Below are 25,036 nucleotides of genomic sequence, written 5' to 3'. Positions count from 1 at the left end.
GTGTTTGGGAGGGTCTGTGTTTGGGAGGGTCTGTGTTTGGGAGGGTGTTTGGGAGGGTCTGTGTTTGTGAGGGTCTGTGTTTGGGAGGGTGTTTGGGAGGGTCCGTGTTTGGGAGGGTGTGTGTTTGGGAGGGTGTTTGGGATGGTGTGTGATTGGGAAAGTCTGTGTTTGGGATGGTGTGTGTTTGGGAGGGTGTTTGTGAGGGTCTGTGTTTGTGAGGGTCTGTGTTTGGGAGGGTGTTTGGGAGGGTCGGTGTTTGGGAGGGTGTTTGGGAGGGTGTGTGTTTGTGAGGGTTTGTGTTTGGGAGGGTGTTTGGGAGGGTCTGAGGTTGGGAGGGTGTTTGGGAGGGTCTGTATTTGGGTGGGTGTTTGGGAGGGTCGGTGTTTGGGAGGGTGTGTGTTTGGGAGGGTGTTTGGGACGGTGTGTGTTTGGGAATGTCTGTGTTTGGGATGGTGTGTGTTTGGGAGGGTGTTTGGGAGAGTGTTTGGGAGGGTCTGTGTTTGAGAGGATGTTTGGGAGGGTCTGTATTTGGGAGGGTGTATGTTTGGGCGGGTCTGTGTATGGGAGGGTGTTTGGGAGGGTGTGTGTTTGGGAGGGTCTGTGTTTGAGAGGGTGTTTGGGAGGGTCTGTGTTTGGGAGTGTGTTTGGGAGGGTCTGTGTTTGTGAGGGTCTGTGTTTGGGAGGGTGTTTGGGACGGTGTGTGTTTGGGAAAGTCTGTGTTTGGGACGGTGTGTGTTTGGGAGGGTGTTTGTGAGGGTCTGTGTTTGTGAGGGTCTGTGTTTGGGAGGGTGTTTGGGAGGGTCGGTGTTTGGGAGGGTGTTTGGGAGGGTGTGTGTTTGGGAGGGTGTGTGTTTGGGAGGGTGTTTGAGAGGGTCTGTGTTTGGGAGTGTGTTTGGGAGGGTCTGTGTTTGTGAGGGTCTGTGTTTGGGAGGGTGTTTGGGACGGTGTGTGTTTGGGAAAGTCTGTGTTTGGGACGGTGTGTGTTTGGGAGGGTGTTTGTGAGGGTCTGTGTTTGTGAGGGTCTGTGTTTGGGAGGGTGTTTGGGAGGGTCGGTGTTTGGGAGGGTGTTTGGGAGGGTGTGTGTTTGGGAGGGTGTGTGTTTGGGAGGGTGTTTGGGAGGGTCTGAGGTTGAGAGGGTGTTTGGGAGGGTGTTTGGGAGGGTCGGTGTTTGGGAGGGTGTGTGGTTGGGAGGGTGTTTGGGACGGTGTGTGTTTGGGAAAGTCTGTGTTTGGGATGGTGTGTGTTTGGGAGGGTGTTTGGGAGAGTGTTTGTGAGGGTCTGTGTTTGAGAGGGTGTTTGGGAGGGTGTGTGTTTGGGAGGGTCTGTGTTTGAGAGGGTGTTTGGGAGGGTCTGTGTTTGGGAGGGTCTGTGTTTGGGAGGGTGTTTGGGAGGGTCTGTGTTTGGGAGGGTGTTTGGGAGGGTCTGTGTTTGTGAGGGTCTGTGTTTGGGAGGGTGTTTGGGAGGGTCGGTGTTTGGGAGGGTGTGTGTTTGGGAGGGTGTGTGTTTGGGAGGGTGTTTGGGAGGGTCTGAGGTTGGGAGGGTGTTTGGGAGGGTGTTTGGGAGGGTCTGTGTTTGGGAGGGTGTTTGGGAGGGTGTGTGTTTGGGAGGGTGTTTGGGACGGTGTGTGTTTGGGAAAGTCTGTGTTTGGGATGGTGTGTGTTTGGGAGGGTGTTTGGGAGAGTGTTTGGGAGGGTCTGTGTTTGGGAGGGTGTTTGGGAGGGTCTGTGTTTGGGAGGGTGTGTGTTTGGGAGGGTCTGTGTTTGAGAGGGTGTTTGGGAGGGTCTGTGTTTGAGAGGGTGTTTGGGAGGGTCTGTGTTTGGGAGGGCCTGTGTTTGGGAGGGTGTTTGGGAGGGTCTGTGTTTGGGAGGGTGTGTGTTTGGGAGGGTCTGTGTATGGGAGGGTGTTTGGGAGGGTGTGTGTTTGGGAGGGTCTGTGTATGGGAGGGTGTTTGGGAGGGTGTGTGTTTGGGAGGGTGTTTGGGAGGGTCTGTGTTTGGGAGGGTGTGTGTTTGGGAGGGTCTGTGTTTGAGAGGGTGTTTGGGAGGGTCTGTGTTTGAGAGGGTGTTTGGGAGTGTCTGTGTTTGGGAGGGTCTGTGTTTGGGAGGGTGTTTGGGAGGGTCTGTGTTTGGGAGGGTGTTTGGGAGGGTGTGTGTTTGGGAGGGTCTGTGTATGGGAGGGTGTTTGGGATGGTGTGTGTTTGGGAGGGTCTGTGTTTGGGAGGGTGTTTGGGAGGGTGTTTGGGAGGGTCTGTGTTTGGGAGGGTGTTTGGGAGGGTCTGTGTTTGGGAGGGTGTGTGTTTGGGAGGGTCTGTGTTTGGGAGGGTGTTTGGGAGGGTCTGTGTTTGGGAGGGTGTTTGGGAGGGTCTGTGTTTGGGAGGGTGTTTGGGAGGGTCTGTGTTTGGGAGGGTGTTTGAGAGGGTCTGTGTTTGGGAGGGTGTAAGGTTGGGTGTAATATTGACTGAAGAATCTGACTCTCCGCCTCCTCCCCGGGAGAAGCCGCTCCTCCTGCAGCCGGGATTCAGCCGGCGGGAGGGAATCCCGCGGAAGGCGGAGGTTCCCGGTGTCGGTGCCGCCGGAGGGACGGGCCGGTTCCCGGGACAGATCCCGCTGCCGCTGCCCCGCTGGAGCTTCTGATTTGGGGATGAATTACCAGGTAAGCAGGAGGTTTGTGTGTCACTGCTGTGTTGTTGGGTCAGGTTTGTGTCAGGGCTGTGTTGTTGGGTCAGGTTTGTGTGTCAGGGCTGTGCTGTTGGGACAGGTTTGTGTTAGGGCTGTGTTGTTGGGTCAGGGTTGTGTGTCAGGGCTGTGTTGTTGGGACAGGTTTGTGTCAGGGCTGTGTTGTTGGGTCAGGTTTGTGTGTCAGGGCTGTGTTGTTGGGACAGGTTTGTGTCAGTGCTGTGTTGTTGGGTCAGGTTTGTGTGTCAGGGCTGTGCTGCTGGGGCAGGTTTGTGTCAGGGCTGTGTTGGGTCAGGTTTGTGTGTCAGGGCTGTGTTGTTGGGTCAGGTTTGTGTGTCAGGGCTGTGTTGGGTCAGGTTTGTGTGTCAGGGCTGTGTTGTTGGGAGGTTTCTGTGTCAGGGCTGTGTTGTTGGGTCAGGTTTGTGTGTCAGGGCTGTGTTGTTGGGTCAGGTTTGTGTGTCAGGGCTGTGTTGTTGGGTCAGGTTTGTGTCAGGGCTGTGTTGTTGGGTCAGGTTTGTGTGTCAGGGCTGTGTTGTTGGGTCAGGTTTGTGTGTCAGGGCTGTGTTGTTGGGTCAGGTTTGTGTCAGGGCTGTGTTGTTGGGTCAGGTTTGTGTGTCAGGGCTGTGCTGTTGGGACAGGTTTGTGTTAGGGCTGTGTTGTTGGGTCAGGTTTGTGTGTCAGGGCTGTGTTGTTGGGACAGGTTTGTGTCAGGGCTGTGTTGTTGGGTCAGGTTTGTGTGTCAGGGCTGTGTTGTTGGGACAGGTTTGTGTCAGTGCTGTGTTGTTGGGTCAGGTTTGTGTGTCAGGGCTGTGCTGCTGGGGCAGGTTTGTGTCAGGGCAGTGTTGGGTCAGGTTTGTGTGTCAGGGCTGTGTTGTTGGGTCAGGTTTGTGTGTCAGGGCTGTGTTGGGTCAGGTTTGTGTGTCAGGGCTGTGTTGTTGGGAGGTTTCTGTGTCAGGGCTGTGTTGTTGGGTCAGGTTTGTGTGTCAGGGCTGTGTTGTTGGGTCAGGTTTGTGTGTCAGGGCTGTGTTGTTGGGTCAGGTTTGTGTCAGGGCTGTGTTGTTGGGTCAGGTTTGTGTGTCAGGGCTGTGTTGTTGGGTCAGGTTTGTGTGTCAGGGCTGTGTTGTTGGGTCAGGTTTGTGTGTCAGGGCTGTGTTGTTGGGTCAGGTTTGTGTGTCAGGGCTGTGTTGGGTCAGGTTTGTGTGTCAGGGCTGTGTTGTTGGGTCAGGTTTGTGTGTCAGGGCTGTGTTGTTGGGTCAGGTTTGTGTGTCAGGGCTGTGTTGTTGGGTCAGGTTTGTGTGTCAGGGCTGTGTTGTTGGGACAGGTTTGTGTCAGGTCTGTGTTGTTGGGTCAGGTTTGTGTGTCAGGGCTGTGTTGTTGGGACAGGTTTGTGTCAGGGCTGTGTTGTTGGGTCAGGTTTGTGTGTCAGGGCTGTGTTGTTGGGACAGGTTTGTGTCAGGGCTGTGTTGTTGGGTCAGGTTTGTGTGTCAGGGCTGTGTTGTTGGGAGGTTTCTGTGTCAGGGCTGTGTTGTTGGGTCAGGTTTGTGTCAGGGCTGTGTTGTTGGGTCAGGTTTGTGTGTCAGGGCTGTGCTGTTGGGACAGGTTTGTGTCAGGGCTGTGTTGTTGGGTCAGGTTTGTGTGTCAGGGCTGTGTTGTTGGGTCAGGTTTGTGTGTCTGGGCTGTGCTGCTGGGGCAGGTTTGTGTCAGGGCTGTGTTGGGTCAGGTTTGTGTGTCAGGGCTGTGTTGTTGGGTCAGGTTTGTGTGTCAGGGCTGTGTTGGGTCAGGTTTGTGTGTCAGGGCTGTGTTGTTGGGTCAGGTTTGTGTGTCAGGGCTGTGTTGTTGGGAGGTTTGTGTGTCAGGGCTGTGTTGTTGGGTCAGCTTTGTGTGTCAGGGCTGTGTTGTTGGGTCAGGTTTGTGTGTTAGGGCTGTGTTGTTGGGTCAGGTTTGTGTGTCAGGGCTGTGTTGTTGGGTCAGGTTTGTGTGTCAGGGCTGTGTTGTTGGGTCAGGTTTGTGTGTCAGGGCTGTGCTGTTGGGACAGGTTTGTGTCAGGGCTGTGTTTTTGGGTCAGGTTTGTGTGTCAGGGCTGTGTTGTTGGGTCAGGTTTGTGTGTCAGGGCTGTGCTGCTGGGGCAGGTTTGTGTCAGTGCTGTGTTGGGTCAGGTTTGTGTGTCAGGGCTGTGTTGTTGGGTCAGGTTTGTGTGTCAGGGCTGTGTTGGGTCAGGTTTGTGTGTCAGGGCTGTGTTATTGGGAGGTTTGTGTGTCAGGGCTGTGTTGTTGGGAGGTTTGTGTGTCAGGGCTGTGTTGTTGGGTCAGGTTTGTCTGTCAGGGCTGTGTTGTTGGGTCAGGTTTCTGTGTCAGGGCTGTGTTGTTGGGTCAGGTTTGTGTCAGGGCTGTGTTGTTGGGTCAGGTTTGTGTGTCAGGGCTGTGTTGTTGGGTCAGGTTTGTGTGTCAGGGCTGTGTTGTTGGGTCAGGTTTGTGTGTCAGGGCTGTGCTGTTGGGACAGGTTTGTGTCAGGGCTGTGTTGTTGGGTCAGGTTTGTGTCAGGGCTGTGTTGTTGGGTCAGGTTTGTGTGTCAGGGCTGTCCTGCTGGGGCAGGGTTGTGTCAGGGCTGTGTTGGGTCAGGTTTGTGTGTCAGGGCTGTGTGGTTGGGTCAGGTTTGTGTGTCAGGGCTGTGTTGTTGGGACAGGTTTGTGTGTCAGGGCTGTGTTGGGTCAGGTTTGTATGTCAGGGCTGTGCTGTTGGGACAGGTTTGTGTGTCAGGGCTGTGTTGTTGGGTCAGGTTTGTGTATTAGGGCTGTGCTGTTGGGACAGGTTTGTGTCAGGGCTGTGTTGTTGGGTCAGGTTTGTGTGTCAGGGCTGTGTTGTTGGGTCAGGTTTGTGTGTCAGGGCTGTGTTGTTGGGTCAGGTTTGTGTGTCAGGGCTGTGTTGTTGGGTCAGGTTTGTGTGTCAGGGCTGTGTTGTTGGGTCAGGTTTGTGTCAGGGCTGTGTTGTTGGGTCAGGTTTGTGTGTCAGGTCTGTGTTGTTGGGTCAGGTTTGTGTGTCAGGGCTGTGTTGTTGGGACAGGTTTGTGTCAGGGCTGTGTTGTTGGGACAGGTTTGTGTGTCAGGGCTGTGTTGTTGGGAGGTTTGTGTGTCAGGGCTGTGTTGTTGGGTCAGGTTTGTCTGTCAGGGCTGTGTTGTTGGGACAGGTTTGTGTCAGGGCTGTGTTGTTGGGTCAGGTCTGTGTGTCAGGGCTGTGTTGTTGGGTCAGGTTTGTGTGTCAGGGCTGTGTTATTGGGTCAGGTTTGTGTGTCAGGGCTGTGTTGGGTCAGGTTTGTGTGTCAGGGCTGTGTTGTTGGGTCAGGTTTGTGTGTCAGGGCTGTGTTGTTGGGTCAGGTTTGTGTGTCAGGGCTGTGTTGTTGGGACAGGTTTGTGTCAGGGCTGTGTTGTTGGGACAGGTTTGTGTCAGGGCTGTGTTGTTGGGTCAGGTTTTTGTGTCAGGGCTGTGTTGTTGGGAGGTTTCTGTGTCAGGGCTGTGTTGTTGGGTCAGGTTTGTGTCAGGGCTGTGTTGTTGGGTCAGGTTTGTGTGTCAGGGCTGTGCTGTTGGGACAGGTTTGTGTCAGGGCTGTGTTGTTGGGTCAGGTTTGTGTGTCAGGGCTGTGCTGTTGGGACAGGTTTGTGTCAGGGCTGTGTTGTTGGGTCAGGTTTGTGTGTCAGGGCTGTGCTGTTGGGACAGGTTTGTGTCAGGGCTGTGTTGTTGGGTCAGGTTTGTGTGTCAGGGCTGTGTTGTTGGGTCAGGTTTGTGTGTCAGGGCTGTGCTGTTGGGACAGGTTTGTGTCAGGGCTGTGTTGTTGGGTCAGGTTTGTGTCAGGGCTGTGTTGTTGGGTCAGGTTTGTGTGTCAGGGCTGTCCTGCTGGGGCAGGGTTGTGTCAGGGCTGTGTTGGGTCAGGTTTGTGTGTCAGGGCTGTGTGGTTGGGTCAGGTTTGTGTGTCAGGGCTGTGTTGTTGGGACAGGTTTGTGTGTCAGGGCTGTGTTGGGTCAGGTTTGTATGTCAGGGCTGTGCTGTTGGGACAGGTTTGTGTGTCAGGGCTGTGTTGTTGGGTCAGGTTTGTGTATCAGGGCTGTGCTGTTGGGACAGGTTTGTGTCAGGGCTGTGTTGTTGGGTCAGGTTTGTGTGTCAGGGCTGTGTTGTTGGGTCAGGTTTGTGTGTCAGGGCTGTGTTGTTGGGTCAGGTTTGTGTGTCAGGGCTGTGTTGTTGGGTCAGGTTTGTGTGTCAGGGCTGTGTTGTTGGGTCAGGTTTGTGTCAGGGCTGTGTTGTTGGGTCAGGTTTGTGTGTCAGGTCTGTGTTGTTGGGTCAGGTTTGTGTGTCAGGGCTGTGTTGTTGGGACAGGTTTGTGTCAGGGCTGTGTTGTTGGGACAGGTTTGTGTGTCAGGGCTGTGTTGTTGGGAGGTTTGTGTGTCAGGGCTGTGTTGTTGGGTCAGGTTTGTCTGTCAGGGCTGTGTTGTTGGGACAGGTTTGTGTCAGGGCTGTGTTGTTGGGTCAGGTCTGTGTGTCAGGGCTGTGTTGTTGGGTCAGGTTTGTGTGTCAGGGCTGTGTTATTGGGTCAGGTTTGTGTGTCAGGGCTGTGTTGGGTCAGGTTTGTGTGTCAGGGCTGTGTTGTTGGGTCAGGTTTGTGTGTCAGGGCTGTGTTGTTGGGTCAGGTTTGTGTGTCAGGGCTGTGTTGTTGGGACAGGTTTGTGTCAGGGCTGTGTTGTTGGGAGGTTTGTGTGTCAGGGCTGTGTTGTTGGGTCAGGTTTGTGTGTCAGGGCTGTGTTGTTGGGAGGTTTCTGTGTCAGGGCTGTGTTGTTGGGTCAGGTTTGTGTCAGGGATGTGTTGTTGGGTCAGGTTTGTGTGTCAGGGCTGTGCTGTTGGGACAGGTTTGTGTCAGGGCTGTGTTGTTGGGTCAGGTTTGTGTGTCAGGGCTGTGCTGTTGGGACAGGTTTGTGTCAGGGCTGTGTTGTTGGGTCAGGTTTGTGTGTCAGGGCTGTGTTGTTGGGTCAGGTTTGTGTGTCTGGGCTGTGCTGCTGGGGCAGGTTTGTGTCAGGGCTGTGTTGGGTCAGGTTTGTGTGTCAGGGCTGTGTTGTTGGGTCAGGTTTGTGTGTCAGGGCTGTGTTGGGTCAGGTTTGTGTGTCAGGGCTGTGTTGTTGGGTCAGGTTTGTGTGTCAGGGCTGTGTTGTTGGGAGGTTTGTGTGTCAGGGCTGTGTTGTTGGGTCAGCTTTGTGTGTCAGGGCTGTGTTGTTGGGTCAGATTTGTGTGTTAGGGCTGTGTTGTTGGGTCAGGTTTGTGTGTCAGGGCTGTGTTGGGTCAGGTTTGTGTGTCAGGGCTGTGTTGTTGGGTCAGGTTTGTGTGTCAGGGCTATGTTGGGTCAGGTTTGTGTGTCAGGGCTGTGTTATTGGGAGGTTTGTGTGTCAGGGCTGTGTTGTTGGGAGGTTTGTGTGTCAGGGCTGTGTTGTTGGGTCAGGTTTGTCTGTCAGGGCTGTGTTGTTGGGTCAGGTTTGTGTGTCAGGGCTGTGTTGGGTCAGGTTTGTGTGTCAGGGCTGTGTTGTTAGGTCAGGTTTGTGTGTCAGGGCTGTGTTGGGTCAGGTTTGTGTGTCAGGGCTGTGTTATTGGGAGGTTTGTGTGTAAGGGCTGTGTTGTTGGGAGGTTTGTGTGTCAGGGCTGTGTTGTTGGGTCAGGTTTGTGTGTCAGGGCTGTGTTGTTGGGTCAGGTTTGTGTGTAAGGGCTGTGTTGTTGGGTCAGGTTTATGTGTCAGGGCTGTGTTGTTGGGTCAGGTTTGTGTCAGGGCTGTGTTGTTGGGTCAGGTTTGTGTGTCAGGGCTGTGTTGTTGGGTCAGGTTTGTGTGTCAGGGCTGTGTTGTTGGGTCAGGTTTGTGTGTCAGGGCTGTGCTGTTGGGACAGGTTTGTGTCAGGGCTGTGTTGTTGGGTCAGGTTTGTGTCAGGGCTGTGTTGTTGGGTCAGGTTTGTGTGTCAGGGCTGTGTTGTTGGGTCAGGTTTGTGTGTCAGGGCTGTCCTGCTGGGGCAGGGTTGTGTCAGGGCTGTGTTGGGTCAGGTTTGTGTGTCAGGGCTGTGTGGTTGGGTCAGGTTTGTGTGTCAGGGCTGTGTTGTTGGGACAGGTTTGTGTGTCAGGGCTGTGTTGGGTTAGGTTTGTATGTCAGGGCTGTGCTGTTGGGACAGGTTTGTGTGTCAGGGCTGTGTTGTTGGGTCAGGTTTGTGTATCAGGGCTGTGCTGTTGGGACAGGTTTGTGTCAGGGCTGTGTTGTTGGGTCAGGTTTGTGTGTCAGGGCTGTGTTGTTGGGTCAGGTTTGTGTGTCAGGGCTGTGTTGTTGGGTCAGGTTTGTGTGTCAGGGCTGTGTTGTTGGGTCAGGTTTGTGTGTCAGGGCTGTGTTGTTGGGTCAGGTTTGTGTCAGGGCTGTGTTGTTGGGTCAGGTTTGTGTGTCAGGTCTGTGTTGTTGGGTCAGGTTTGTGTGTCAGGGCTGTGTTGTTGGGACAGGTTTGTGTCAGGGCTGTGTTGTTGGGACAGGTTTGTGTGTCAGGGCTGTGTTGTTGGGAGGTTTGTGTGTCAGGGCTGTGTTGTTGGGTCAGGTTTGTGTGTCAGGGCTGTGTTGTTGGGACAGGTTTGTGTCAGGGCTGTGTTGTTGGGTCAGGTCTGTGTGTCAGGGCTGTGTTGTTGGGTCAGGTTTGTGTGTCAGGGCTGTGTTGTTGGGTCAGGTTTGTGTCAGGGCTGTGTTGTTCGGTCAGGTTTGTGTGTCAGGGCTGTGTTGGGTCAGGTTTGTGTCAGGGCTCTGTTGGGTCAGGTCTGTGTGTCAGCGCTGTGCTGTTGGGACAGGTTTGTGTCAGGGCTGTGTTGTTGGGTCAGGTTTGTGTGTTGGGGCTGTGTTGTTGGGACAGGTTTGTGTGTCAGGGCTGTGTTGTTGGGACAGGTTTGTGTATCGATGCTGTGTTGTTGGGACAGGTTTGTGTATCAGTGCTGTGTTATTGGGTCAGGGCTGTGTTGTTGGGTCAGGGCTGTGTTGTTGGGACAGGTTTGTGTGTCGGGGCTGTGTTGTTGGGACAGGTTTGTGTATCAGTGCTGTGTTGTTGGGTCAGGGCTGTGTTGTTGGGTCAGGTTTGTGTATCAGTGCTGTGTTGTTGGGTCAGGGCTGTGTTGTTGGGTCAGGGCTTTGTTGTTGGGACAGGTTTGTGTGTCAGAGCTGTGTTGTTGGTCAGTGCTGTGTTGCTGGGACAGGTTTGTGTATCAGTGCTGTGTTGTTGGGTCAGGGCTGTGTTGTTGGGACAGGTTTGTGTATCAGTGCTGTGTTGTTGGGACAGGTTTGTGTATCAGTGCTGTGTTGTTGGGACAGGTTTGTGTATCAGTGCTGTGTTGTTGGGTCAGGGCTGTGTTGTTGGGACAGGTTTGTGTATCAGTGCTGTGTTGTTGGGACAGGCTTGTGTATCAGTGCTGTGTTGTTGGGTCAGGGCTGTGTTGTTGGGACAGGTTTGTGTATCAGTGCTGTGTTGTTGGGACAGGTTTGTGTATCAGTGCTGTGTTGTTGGGACAGGTTTGTGTATCAGTGCTGTGTTGTTGGGTCAGGGCTGTGTTGTTGGGTCAGGGCTGTGTTGTTGGGACAGGTTTGTGTATCAGTGCTGTGTTGTTGGGACAGGTTTGTGTATCAGTGCTGTGTTGTTGGGTCAGGGCTGTGTTGTTGGGTCAGGGCTGTGTTGTTGGGACAGGTTTGTGTATCAGTGCTGTGTTGTTGGGACTGGTTTGTGTATCAGTGCTGTGTTGTTGGGTCAGGGTTGTGTTGTTGGGACAGGTTTGTGTATCAGTGCTGTGTTGTTGGGACAGGTTTGTGTATCAGTGCTGTGTTGTTGGGTCAGGGCTGTGTTGTTGGGTCAGGGCTGTGTTGTTGGGACAGGTTTGTGTATCAGTGCTGTGTTGTTGGGACAGGTTTGTGTATCAGTGCTGTGTTGTTGGGACAGGTTTGTGTATCAGTGCTGTGTTGTTGGGTCAGGGCTGTGTTGTTGGGTCAGGGCTGTGTTGTTGGGACAGGTTTGTGTATCAGTGCTGTGTTGTTGGGACAGGCTTGTGTATCAGTGCTGTGTTGTTGGGTCAGGGCTGTGTTGTTGGGACAGGTTTGTGTATCAGTGCTGTGTTGTTGGGACAGGTTTGTGTATCAGTGCTGTGTTGTTGGGTCAGGGCTGTGTTGTTGGGACAGGTTTGTGTATCAGTGCTGTGTTGTTGGGTCAGGTTTGTGTATCAGTTCTGTGTTGTTGGGACAGGTTTGTGTATCAGTGCTGTGTTGTTGGGACAGGTTTGTGTATCAGTGCTGTGTTGTTGGGACAGGTTTGTGTATCAGTGCTGTGTTGTTGGGTCAGGGCTGTGTTGTTGGGTCAGGGCTGTGTTGTTGGGACAGGTTTGTGTATCAGTGCTGTGTTGTTGGGACAGGTTTGTGTATCAGTGCTGTGTTGTTGGGACAGGTTTGTGTATCAGTGCTGTGTTGTTGGGTCAGGGCTGTGTTGTTGGGACAGGTTTGTGTATCAGTGCTGTGTTGTTGGGACAGGCTTGTGTATCAGTGCTGTGTTGTTGGGTCAGGGCTGTGTTGTTGGGACAGGTTTGTGTATCAGTGCTGTGTTGTTGGGACAGGTTTGTGTATCAGTGCTGTGTTGTTGGGTCAGGGCTGTGTTGTTGGGACAGGTTTGTGTATCAGTGCTGTGTTGTTGGGTCAGGGCTGTGTTGTTGGGACAGGTTTGTGTATCAGTGCTGTGTTGTTGGGTCAGGTTTGTGTATCAGTTCTGTGTTGTTGGGACAGGTTTGTGTATCAGTGCTGTGTTGTTGGGACAGGTTTGTGTATCAGTGCTGTGTTGTTGGGTCAGGGCTGTGTTGTTGGGACAGGTTTGTGTATCAGTGCTGTGTTGTTGGGACATGTTTGTGTATCAGTGCTGTGTTGTTGGGACAGGTTTGTGTATCAGTGCTGTGTTGTTGGGTCAGGGCTGTGTTGTTGGGACAGGTTTGTGTATCAGTGCTGTGTTGTTGGGACAGGTTTGTGTATCAGTGCTGTGTTGTTGGGTCAGGGCTGTGTTGTTGGGACAGGTTTGTGTATCAGTGCTGTGTTGTTGGGTCAGGTTTGTGTATCAGTTCTGTGTTGTTGGGACAGGTTTGTGTATCAGTGCTGTGTTGTTGGGACAGGTTTGTGTATCAGTGCTGTGTTGTGTTTCTGGCTGCTGTGTGAGGGCAGTGGCTGTGTGTTTGTTTTATTTGTCCTCTCCCGCTGCACTGAATGTTCTGGAAGTTTTCCCCTCGCACTGTTTGTGCGATTGCTCAATGTGGACCTTCAGTGAAAGGCTGTGCTGGGCTCAGGCTCCAGCTGCTGTTCCCTCCATCGGAGGAAGAGGGGGGATGGGCTGCTCCAACTTTCAGCCCTTCAGAGTTTTCACAGAAAGCCTCTCCTGTCTTGTTGCTGTGCTCACATTAACGTGGGTAAAAATAGCTGCTGCTGGGTGTCCCTCAGTTGTGCGGAGGGAAGCTCTTTCTCTGTGTGTCTGACAGATTTCACAATGGGAGAGGCGCACAGGCTGTCTCGACAAAAAGGCCTTTTGGGCACGTTTTAACTCTTCCATTGCTGGCTGAGAGGCTACTGGGATCCTATTGGCTGCTGGGACCCTGTTGTTTTGAGAATTGGGTGGTAAGTTTGGAACAGATTGCTGTAATGTCCGCGGAGGGCACTGGCCTCGCTGAAGTTTGAGTCTCTTTGTGAACAAGAAACTATCTCTGGTCAAATGTCAGTTTGTGTGGGTGACAGCAGTGAGTTACCGCACATGCTGGGGTCCCACACTGCTCACTGATTGCCAAGTAATAATAATCTTTAATCTCACAAGTAGGCTTACATTAACGCTGCAATGAAGTTATTGTGAAAAAGGCAGATGTTTGACACACAGTCAACAGTGTTCAGCAATAATGCCCAATCGGTTGAGGATTTTTGGTGGTGTTAGTATTGGCTCAGAATACAGGGGAAATATTAAAAACAAATGCTTTTAATTATATTCGACCTGAAAGATTAACCGTCTCCCTCGCCCGACCCGTTGAGTATTTGCAGCATTTTCTGTTTTGATTTCAGATATGCAGCTTCTGCAGAGTGTTTCCTTTACTTCACCGTGGAACATTCCCCACTCTTCTTGCAATGGGATCTTCAACTTCTACCTGAACAGCCAAACTGTGTTTGCAACCCAAACCTGCCCCAGGAGGAGAGGGCAAAGTTCACGGGGAGGTGCCCATTAAAAATTTTTTTTAATTTTAATTTTATTTTAAAAAAATTTAGTGTACCCAATAAATTTTTTGAATTAAGGGACAATTTAGCATGGCCAATCCACCTACCCTGCACATTTTTGGGTTGTGGGGGTAAAACCCACGCAGACACGGGGAGAATGTGCAAACTCCACACGGACAGTGACACAGAGCCGGGATTGAACCTGGGACCTCGGCGCCGTGAGGCAGCAGTGCTAACCCACTGCGCCACCGTGCTGCCCTGGGACCTCGGCGCCGTGAGGCAGCAGTGCTAACCCACTGTGCCACCGTGCTGCCAAGGTGCCCATTTTTACATCATATCTCATTTTACTGTTCAGTACAGAGAGAAATCAGGTTGGGTTTAAAACCAGGGCTGCTGGATGTTGAGAGTCACAATCACTGCTTTTGTCCAATGTCTCGTTTGAAGGTATTGGCATGTCTCGTACAGGTCTCTGCCTGTTTCTGCTGATTGTAGGGGATAGGTTACATTACTGTGCCTTCAGAGTCAATAATTTCCCAAACTATTGTCACACTCTGTCTGTCTCTCAGTACAGAAAGAGTCTCGCTGTACTGTCCAGGAATACTGTCCAGGTTTCACCAAACACATCCATCAGGCTTGTCCTCGCCCATCTACGTTAGCCCTTGGTTAAGAAACACGTTGATTTTAAAACTTCTATTCTCTTGTTTAAATCTCTCCATGTTCTTGTCTTTCTCTACCTCTGCAGCACCTCCCGGGAGATCTCTGCACTCCTCAAATTCAGTCTGGCCTCTTTGAACATCCCAAATTTTAATCGCTCCATCGTCAGTGGCCATGCCCTCAGCTACATTGCCTGTCCAAACCACTCCATCTCTCGCCCTCGCCCTCGCCCTCGCCCTCGCCCTCGCCATGCTCCGTTGCTTCTGCTCCGTGACCAAGTTCTTGGTCAGGTGCGATAGGAATGATAAAATGTGCAATGCTGCTGTGAGGCATCATGAGACATTCTCCGACATGAAAGGCGGGATATAAATGCCAGTGCTTCTGTTGGACTTTAACCTGGTGTTGTAAGACTTCTTACTGTGCTCACCCCAGTCCAACGCCGGCATCTCCACATCTTATGATTATGGACCTGTTTCAGTCTTTTGTGAACCATAAGACATAGGAGCAGAATTAGGCCACTCGGCCCATCGAGTCTGCTCCGCCATTCAATCATGGCTGATAATTTTCTCATCCCCATTCTCCTGCCTTCTCCCCATAACCCCCGATTCCCTTATTAATCAAGAACCTATCTGTCTCTGTCTTAAAGACACTCAGTGATACTGTAGCCAGGTCTTTGTGAAGCAACAGTGCTAATCGCTGTGGTACCGTGCTGCTTTGTGTGAAAAGATCAGGTCAGTCCATAAGAGAGTCATTCAGGAGTCTGGTAACAGCGGGGAAGAAGCTGTTTTAAAATCTGTTCCTGCGTGTTCTCAGATTGTATCTCCTACCAGGTGGAAGAAGTTGGAAGAAAGAATAACATGGGAGGGGATCTTTGATTATGCTGCCCGCTTTCCCCAGGCAGCGGGAGGTGTAGATGGAGTCAATGGGTGGGAGGCAGGTTTGGGTGATGGACTGGGCTGTGTTCACGACTCTCTGCAGTTCCTTGTGGTCCTGGGCCGAGCAGTTGCCATACCAGGCTGTGATGCAGCCCGATAGGATGCTTTCTATGGTGCATCTGTAAAAGTTGGTGAGGGTTAATGTGGACATGCCGAATTTCCTTAGTTTCCTGAGGAAGTATAGGTGCTGTTATGCTTTCTTGGTGGCAGTGTCGACGTGGGTGGACCAGGACTGATTGTTGGAGATGCACACCCCCAGGAATTTGAAGCTGTTAACCATCTCCACCTCGGCTACATTGATACAGACAAGGGTGTGTACGATACTTTGTTTCCTGAAGTCAATGACCAACTCGTAGGTTTTGCCATACCCCAGTGAGTCAGTGTGTGTGGGACCCGTACCCCAGTGAGTCAGTGTGTGTGGGACCCGTACCCCAGTGAGAGTCAGTGTGTGTGGGACCCGTACCCCAGTGAGAGTCAGTGTGTGGGGGACCCGTACCCCAGTGAGAGTCAGTGTCTGTGGGACCCGTACCCCAGTGAGAGTCAGTGTGTGTGGGACCCGTACCCCAGTGAGAGTCAGTGTGTGGGGGACCCGTACCCCAGTGAGAGTCAGTGTCTGTGGGACCCGTACCCCAGTGAGAGTCAGTGTGTGTGGGACCCGTACCCCAGTGAGAGTCAGTGTGTGGGGGACCCGTACCCCAGTGAGAGTCAGTGTGTGTGGGACCCGTACCCCAGTGAGAGTCAGTGTGTGTGGGACCCATACCCCAGTGAGTCAGTGTGTGTGGGACCCGTACCCCAGTGAGAGTCAGTGTGTGTGGGACCCGTACCCCAGTGAGAGTCAGTGTCTGTGGGACCCGTACCCCAGTGAGAGTCAGTGTGTGGGGGACCCGTACCCCAGTGAGAGTCAGTGTGTGGGACCCGTACCCCAGTGAGAGTCAGTGTGTGTGGGACCCGTACCCCAGTGAGAGTCAGTGTGTGTGGGTCCCGTACCCCAGTGAGAGTCAGTGTGTGTGGGACCCGTACCCCAGTGAGAGTCAGTGTGTGTGGGACCCGTACCCCAGTGAGAGTCAGTGTGTGTGGGTCCCGTACCCCAGTGAGAGTCAGTGTGTGTGGGACCCCTACCCCAGTGAGAGTCAGTGTGTGTGGGACCCGTACCCCAGTGAGAGTCAGTGTGTGTGGGACCCCTACCCCAGTGAGAGTCAGTGTGTGTGGGACCCGTACCCCAGTGAGAGTCAGTGTGTGTGGGACCCGTACCCCAGTGAGAGTCAGTGTGTGTGGGACCCCAGTGAGAGTCAGTGTGTGTGGGACCCGTACCCCAGTGAGAGTCAGTGTGTGTGGGACCTGTACCCCGGTGAGAGGCAGTTGGAATTGGATCATTGCTGGCCCAGAATAAGTAAGGACCGGGTGTCAGACATTGAAGCATTCACAGCTGCTGGTGTCTGTTGTTTTCAGTGTATCTGCAGGAAGGACTCCAGCCCCCGCCTATACTCCACTTGTTGCTGACCCAGATTCTCAGTTATTGCTTAGTTGTGGATATGATTCTTGTGATAAGTATACAAAATCTTTCAGAGCATCAATAAGTGAAATCAAACCTCCTTTTCTCACTGGTTTCGACATTAAAATATTGAATTGTTCAGAAATGGATGGGGTTTGGAAAAGTTATCCCTCGGCACCTGACTGCCGCTGCTTTACTCTGAAGTTTCCTTGTTTGCTAAATTGGACCCTGGGATCTGACTTGTTACTTTGCGCTGCTGGGGTCAGTGACATGCTGCTTTGTGACAATGAGGCACATCCGCTTCCTCTGCCACTATCACCATTTCTGTCTCTCAGACTTTCCTGATACTCAACCTGGCTATTTCCAACCTCAAAGTTCTTTTTGACCCTTATTTTCTAACCAAACATCATTATCATCCCTCAGGTCTCTCATCTCTGTCCAATCTCTGCCCCATCTCTGCCCCATCTCTGCCGCATCTCTGCCCCATCTCTGCCCCATCTCAGCCCAATCTCTGCCCCATCTCAGCCCCATCTCTGCCCCATCTCTGCCCCATCTCAGCCCCATCTCTGCCCCATCTCAGCACCATCTCTGCCCCATCTCTGCCCCATCTCTGCCCCATCTCTGCCCCATCTCTGCCCCATCTCAGCCCCATCTCAGCCCCATCTCTGCCCCATCTCAGCCCCATCTCTGCCCCATCTCAGCCCCATCTCAGCCCCATCTCTGCCCCATCTCAGCCCCATCTCAGCCCCACCTTTGTCCCATCTCAGCCCCATCTCTGCCCCATCTCTGCCCCATCTCTGCCCCATCTCAGCCCCATCTCTGTCCCATCTCAGCCCCATCTCTGTCCCATCTCTGCCCCATCTCAGCCCCATCTCTGCCGCATCTCAGCCCCATCTCTGCCCCATCTCTGCCCCATCTCAGCCCCATCTCTGCCCCATCTCTGCCCCATCTCAGCCCCATCTCAGCCCCATCTCTGCCCCATCTCAGCCCCATCTCAGCCCCATCTCTGCCCCATCTCTGTCCCATCTCAGCCCCATCTCAGCCCCATCTCTGCCTCATCTCTGCCCCATCTCTGCCCCATCTCAGCCCCATCTCTGCCGCATCTCTGACCCATCTCTGCCCCATCTCTGCCCCATCTCAGCCCCATCTCAGCCCCATCTCTGCCGCATCTCTGCCCCATCTCTGCCCCATCTCTGCCGCATCTCTGCCCCATCTCAGCCCCATCTCAGCCCCATCTCTGCCCCATCTCAGCCCCATCTCTGCCCCATCTCTGCCCCATCTCTGCCGCATCTCTGCCCCATCTCTGCCCCATCTCTGACCCATCTCTGCCCCATCTCTGCCCCATCTTAGCCCCATCTCAGCCCCATCTCTGCCCCATCTCAGCCCCATCTCTGCCCCATCTCTGCCCCATCTCAGCCCCATCTCTGCCTCATCTCTGCCCCATCTCAGCCCCATCTCAGCCCCATCTCTGCCCCATCTCTGTCCCATCTCAGCCCCATCTCTGCCCCATCTCTGTCCCATCTCAGCCCCATCTCTGCCCCATCTCAGCCCCATCTCAGCCCCATCTCTGCCCCATCTCTGTCCCATCTCTGCCCCATCTCAGCCCCATCTCAGCCCCATCTCAGCCCCATCTCTGCCGCATCTCTGACCCATCTCTGCCCCATCTCAGCCCCATCTCTGCCGCATCTCAGCCCCATCTCAGCCCCATCTCAGCCCCATCTCTGCCGCATCTCAGCCCCATCTCTGCCCCATCTCAGCCCCATCTCAGCCCTATCTCAGCCCCATCTCTGCCGCATCTCTGACCCATCTCTGCCCCATCTCAGCCCCATCTCTGCCGCATCTCAGCCCCATCTCAGCTTATCCGCTGCTGAAACCCTCATTCTTACCTTTGTTGCTGGTAGATTTGTCTGTTCCAAAATTCTCCACCTGCGCTCCCACGTCTGCCCTCCGTAACTTGGGTCTGGTATCCATGCCATTAACTCGCACCCCCTCGCCTCCTGGGTCTGGTATCCATGCCATTAACTCCCCCCCCCTCGCCTCCTGGGTCTGGTATCCATGCCATTAACTCGCACCCCCTCGCCTCCTGGGTCTGGTATCCATGCCATTAACTCCCCCCCCCTCGCCTCCTGGGTCTGGTATCCATGCCATTAACTCGCACCCCCCCCTCGCCTCCTGGGCCTGGTATCCATGCCATTAACTCCCCCCCCCCCTCGCCTCCTGGGTCTCGTATCCATGCCATTAACTCCCCCCCCCCCCTCGCCTCCTGGGTCTCGTATCCATGCCATTAACTCCCCCCCCCTCGCCTCCTGGGCCTGGTATCCATGCCATTAACTCGCACCCCCTCGCCTCCTGGGCCTGGTATCCATGCCATTAACTCGCACCCCCCCCTCGCCTCCTGGGTCTGGTATCCATGCCATTAACTCGCACCCCCTCGCCTCCTGGGCCTGGTATCCATGCCATTAACTCGCACCCCCCCCTCGCCTCCTGGGCCTGGTATCCATGCCATTAACTCGCACCCCCCCCTCGCCTCCTGGGTCTGGTATCCATGCCATTAACTTGCCCCCCCCCCCCCCCCCCCCTCGCCTCCTGGGTCTGGTATCCATGCCATTAACTTGCCCCCCCCCCCCCCCCCCCCCCCTCGCCTCCTGGGTCTGGTATCCATGCCATTAACTCGCACCCCCTCGCCTCCTGGGTCTGGTATCCATGCCATTAACTCGCCCCCCCCCCCCCTCGCCTCCTGTGCTCGCTGAGCTACATTGGTTCCCATGTGGCAGAGCCTACATTTAAAAATTCTCATCCTTATTTTCAAATCGCTCCATGCCTCATTGCTCCCTATCTAAGTAACTCCTCCTACCCCACAACACACTCTGATATCTGCGTCGCTCCAATCTTGGCCACGTGAGCCCCCAGTTTCCATTGCTCCACCTCCGCTGCCCGAGCCTTTAGCTGCCTGGAATTCCATCTCTCAACCTCTCCGCCTCCCTCCTGCTTTGTGTACATTGGCCACAATTCTCCAGCCATTGGGATTCCCCTATTCCCACTGCCTGCTCAGCCCAGCCTGCGGCTTCACTGGGAAATTTCATTGACAGGCGAAGGGCGCTGCGGCGAATCCCGCTGCCGGGGAACGGCGCTGCGGAGAATCCCGCTGCCGGGGAACGGCGCTGCGGCGAATCCCGCTGCCGGGGAACGGCGCTGCGGCGAATCCCGCTGCCGGGGAACGGCGCTGCGGAGAATCCCGCTGCCGGGGAACGGTCGCAATGCGGAGAATCCCGCTGCCGGGGAACAGTCGCAATGCGGAGAATCCCGCTGCCGGGGAACGGCGCTGCGGAGAATCCCACTGCCGGGGAACGGCGCTGCGGAGAATCCCGCTGCCGGGGAAACGGTCGCAATGCGGAGAATCCCGCTGCCGGGGAACGGTCGCAATGCGGAGAATCCCGCTGCCGGGGAGCGGTCGCAATGCGGAGAATCCCGCTGCCGGGGAACGGTCGCAATGCGGAGAATCCCGCTGCCGGGGAACGGCGCTGCGGAGAATCCCGCTGCCGGGGAAACGGTCGCAATGCGGAGAATCCCGCTGCCGGGGAAACGGTCGCAATGCGGAGAATCCCGCTGCCAGGGAAACGGTCGCAATGCGGAGAATCCCGCTGCCGGGGAACGGCGCTGCGGAGAATCCCGCTGCCGGGGAACGGCCGCAATGCGGAGAATCCCGCTGCCGGGGAACGGCGCTGCGGAGAATCCCGCTGCCGGGGAACGGCCGCAATGCGGAGAATCCCGCTGCCAGCGAACGGCGCTGCGGAGAATCCCGCTGCCGGGGAAACGGTCGCAATGCGGAGAATCCCGCTGCCGGGGAAACGGCCGCAATGCGGAGAATCCCGCTGCCGGGGAAACGGTCGCAATGCGGAGAATCCCGCTGCCGGGGAAACGGTCGCAATGCGGAGAATCCCGCTGCCGGGGAACGGCGCTGCGGAGAATCCCGCTGCCGGGGAAACGGTCGCAATGTGGAGAATCCCGCTGCCAGCGAACGGCGCTGCGGAGAATCCCGCTGCCAGGGAAACGGTCGCAATGCGGAGAATCCCGCTGCCGGGAAAACGGTCGCAATGCGGAGAATCCCGCTGCCGGGGAACGGCGCTGCGGAGAATCCCGCTGCCAGGGAAACGGTCGCAATGCGGAGAATCCCGCTGCCGGGGAAACGGTCGCAATGCGGAGAATCCCGCTGCCGGGGAACGGCGCTGCGGCGAATCCCGCTGCCGGGGAACGGTCGCAATGCGGAGAATCCCGCTGCCGGGGAACGGCGCTGCGGAGAATCCCGCTGCCGGGGAACGGTGGCAATGCGGAGAATCCCGCTGCCGGGGAACGGTCGCAATGCGGAGAATCCCGCTGCCGGGGAAACGGTCGCAATGCGGAGAATCCCGCTGCCGGGGAACGGTCGCAATGCGGAGAATCCCGCTGCCGGGGAACGGCGATGCGGCGAATCCCGCTGCCGGGGAACGGTCGCAATGCGGAGAATCCCGCTGCCGGGGAACGGCGCTGCGGAGAATCCCGCTGCCGGGGAAACGGTCGCAATGCGGAGAATCCCGCTGCCGGGGAACGGTGGCAATGCGGAGAATCCCGCTGCCGGGGAACGGCGCTGCGGCGAATCCCGCTGCCGGGGAACGGTCGCAATGCGGAGAATCCCGCTGCCGGGGAACGGCGCTGCGGAGAATCCCGCTGCCGGGGAAAGGTCGCAATGCGGAGAATCCCGCTGCCGGGGAAACGGTCGCAATGCGGAGAATCCCGCTGCCGGGGAACGGCCGCAATGCGGCGAATCCCGCTGCCGGGGAAACGGCCGCAATGCAGAGAATCCCGCTGCCGGAGAAACGGTCGCAATGCGGAGAATCCCGCTGCCGGGGAGCGGCGCTGCGGAGAATCCCGCTGCCGGGGAACGGCGCTGCGGAGAATCCCGCTGCCGGGGAACGGTCGCAATGCGGAGAATCCCGCTGCCGGGGAAACGGTCGCAATGCGGAGAATCCCGCTGCCGGGGAACGGTCGCAATGCGGAGAATCCCGCTGCCGGGGAAACGGTCGCAATGCGGAGAATCCCGCTGCCGGGGAAACGGCCGCAATGCGGAGAATTCCGCTGCCGGGGAACGGCGCTGCGGAGAATCCCGCTGCCGGGGAACGGTCGCAATGCGGAGAATCCCGCTGCCGGGGAAACGGTCACAATGCGGAGAATCCCGCTGCCGGGGAAACGGTCGCAATGCGGAGAATCCCGCTACCGGGGAAACGGTCGCAATGCGGAGAATCCCGCTGCCAGGGAAACGGCGCTGCGGAGAATCCCGCTGCCGGGGAACGGCGCTGCGGAGAATCCCGCTGCCAGCGAACGGTCGCAATGCGGAGAATCCCGCTGCCAGCGAACGGTCGGAATGCGGAGAATCCCGCTGCCGGGGAGCGGTCGCAATGCGGAGAATCCCGCTGCCGGGGAGCGGCGCTGCGGAGAATCCCGCTGCCGGGGAGCGGCGCTGCGGAGAATCCCGCTGCCAGGGAAACGGTCGCAATGCGGAGAATCCCGCTGCCGGGGAACGGCGCTGCGGAGAATCCCGCTGCCGGGGAATGGCCGCAATGCGGAGAATCCCGCTGCCGGGGAACGGCGCTGCGGAGAATCCCGCTGCCGGGGAACGGCCGCAATGCGGAGAATCCCGCTGCCGGGGAACGGCCGCAATGCGGAGAATCCCGCTGCCGGGGAACGGTGGCAATGCGGAGAATCCCGCTGCCGGGGAACGGTTGCAATGCGGAGAATCCCGCTGCCGGGGAACGGCCGCAATGCGGAGAATCCCGCTGCCAGCGAACGGCGCTGCGGAGAATCCCGCTGCCGGGGAAACGGTCGCAATGCGGAGAATCCCGCTGCCGGGGAAACGGCCGCAATGCGGAGAATCCCGCTGCCGGGGAAACGGTCGCAATGCGGAGAATCCCGCTGCCGGGGAAATGGTCGCAATGCGGAGAATCCCGCTGCCGGGGAACGGCGCTGCGGAGAATCCCGCTGCCGGGGAAACGGTCGCAATGTGGAGAATCCCGCTGCCAGGGAAACGGTCGCAATGCGGAGAATCCCGCTGCCGGGGAAACGGTCGCAATGCGGAGAATCCCGCTGCCGGGGAACGGCGCTGCGGCGAATCCCGCTGCCGGGGAACGGTCGCAATGCGGAGAATCCCGCTGCCGGGGAACGGCGCTGCGGAGAATCCCACTGCCGGGGAACGGTGGCAATGCGGAGAATCCCGCTGCCGGGGAACGGCGCTGCGGAGAATCCCGCTGCCGGGGAACGGTCGCAATGCGGAGAATCCCGCTGCCGGGGAAACGGTCGCAATGCGGAGAATCCCGCTGCCGGGGAACGGTCGCAATGCGGAGAATCCCGCTGCCGGGGAACGGTCGCAATGCGGAGAATCCCGCTGCCGGGGAACGGCGCTGCGGAGAATCCCGCTGCCGGGGAAAGGTCGCAATGCGGAGAATCCCGCTGCCGGGGAAACGGTCGCAATGCGGAGAATCCCGCTGCCGGGGAACGGCGATGCGGCGAATCCCGCTGCCGGGGAACGGTCGCAATGCGGAGAATCCCGCTGCCGGGGAACGGTGCTGCGGAGAATCCCGCTGCCGGGGAAAGGTCGCAATGCGGAGAATCCCGCTGCCGGGGAACGGTCGCAATGCGGAGAATCCCGCTGCCGGGGAACGGCGCTGCGGAGAATCCCGCTGCCGGGGAAACGGTCGCAATGCGGAGAATCCCGCTGCCGGGGAACGGCGCTGCGGAGAATTCCGCTGCCGGGGAAACGGTCGCAATGCGGAGAATCCCGCTGCCGGGGAACGGTCGCAATGCGGAGAATCCCGCTGCCGGGGAACGGCGATGCGGCGAATCCCGCTGCCGGGGAACGGTCGCAATGCGGAGAATCCCGCTGCCGGGGAACGGCGCTGCGGAGAATCCCGCTGCCGGGGAAACGGTCGCAATGCGGAGAATCCCGCTGCCGGGGAACGGTGGCAATGCGGAGAATCCCGCTGCCGGGGAAACGGCCGCAATGCGGAGAATCCCGCTGCCGGGGAACGGCGCTGCGGCGAATCCCGCTGCCGGGGAACGGTCGCAATGCGGAGAATCCCGCTTGCCGGGGAACGGCGCTGCGGAGAATCCGCTGCCGGGGAAACGGTCGCAATGCGGAGAATCCCGCTGCCGGGGAAACGGTCGCAATGCGGAGAATCCCGCTGCCGGGGAAACGGTCGCAATGCGGAGAATCCCGCTGCCGGGGAACGGCCGCAATGCGGCGAATCCCGCTGCCGGGGAAACGGCCGCAATGCAGAGAATCCCGCTGCCGGGGAAACGGTCGCAATGCGGAGAATCCCGCTGCCGGGGAGCGGCGCTGCGGAGAATCCCGCTGCCGGGGAACGGCGCTGCGGAGAATCCCGCTGCCGGGGAACGGTCGCAATGCGGAGAATCCCGCTGCCGGGGAAACGGTCGCAATGCGGAGAATCCCGCTGCCGGGGAACGGTCGCAATGCGGAGAATCCCGCTGCCGGGGAAACGGTCGCAATGCGGAGAATCCCGCTGCCGGGGAAACGGCCGCAATGCGGAGAATCCCGCTGCCGGGGAACGGCGCTGCGGAGAATCCCGCTGCCGGGGACGGTCGCAATGCGGAGAATCCCGCTGCTGGGGAAACGGTCACAATGCGGAGAATCCCGCTGCCGGGGAAACGGTCGCAATGCGGAGAATCCCGCTGCCGGGGAAACGGTCGCAATGCGGAGAATCCCGCTGCCAGGGAAACGGCGCTGCGGAGAATCCCGCTGCCGGGGAACGGCGCTGCGGAGAATCCCGCTGCCAGCGAACGGTCGCAATGCGGAGAATCCCGCTGCCAGCGAACGGTCGGAATGCGGAGAATCCCGCTGCCGGGGAGCGGTCGCAATGCGGAGAATCCCGCTGCCGGGGAACGGCGCTGCGGAGAATCCCGCTGCCAGGGAAACGGTCGCAATGCGGAGAATCCCGCTGCCGGGGAAACGGCCGCAATGCGGAGAATCCCGCTGCCGGGGAACGGCCGCAATGCGGAGAATCCCGCTGCCGGGGAAACGGTCGCAATGCGGAGAATCCCGCTGCCGGGGAAACGGTCGCAATGTGGAGAATCCCGCTGCCAGCGAACGGCGCTGCGGAGAATCCCGCTGCCGGGGAAACGGTCGCAATGCGGAGAATCCCGCTGCCAGGGAAACGGCGCTGCGGAGAATCCCGCTGCAGGGGAATGGCGCTGCGGAGAATCCCGCTGCCAGGGAAACGGTCGCAATGCGGAGAATCCCGCTGCCAGGGAAACGGCCCGCAATGCGGAGAATCCCGCTGCCCGGGAAACGGTCGCAATGCGGAGAATCCCGCTGCCGGGGAAACGGCCGCAATGCGGAGAATCCCGCTGCCGGGGAACGGTCGGAATGCGGAGAATCCCGCTGCCAGCGAACGGTCGGAATGCGGAGAATCCCGCTGCCGGGGAAACGGTCGGAATGCGGAGAATCCCGCTGCCGGGGAACGGTCGGAATGCGGAGAATCCCGCTGCCGGCGAACGGCGCTGCGGAGAATCCCGCTGCCGGGGAACGGTCGCAATGCGGAGAATCCCGCTGCCGGGCAACGGCGCTGCGGAGAATCCCGCTGCCGGGGAAACGGTCGCAATGCGGAGAATCCCGCTGCCGGGGAACGGAGCTGCGGAGAATCCCGCTGCCGGGGAAACGGTCGCAATGCGGAGAATCCCGCTGCCGGGAAACGGTTGCAATGCGGAGAATCCCGCTGTGTGGAGCAGGATCAGGATCCCGAATGCCTGGTGCTCCCAGTCTGTGGAGCAGGATCAGGGTCCCGAATGCCTGGTGCTCCCAGTCTGTGGAGCAGGATCAGGATCCCGAATGCCTGGTGCTCCCAGTCTGTGGAGCAGGATCAGGGTCCCGAATGCCTGGTGCTCCCAGTCTGTGGAGCAGGATCAGGATCCCGAATGCCTGGTGCTCCCAGTCTGTGGAGCAGGATCAGGGTCCCGAATGCCTGGTCCTCCCACTGT

This window comes from Scyliorhinus canicula, chromosome 21 (genome assembly GCF_902713615.1).
Source record: "Scyliorhinus canicula chromosome 21, sScyCan1.1, whole genome shotgun sequence".
Taxonomy (NCBI): domain Eukaryota; kingdom Metazoa; phylum Chordata; class Chondrichthyes; order Carcharhiniformes; family Scyliorhinidae; genus Scyliorhinus; species Scyliorhinus canicula.
The sequence above is the reverse complement of the archived record's forward strand: the minus strand, read 5'-3'. Positions refer to the sequence as shown.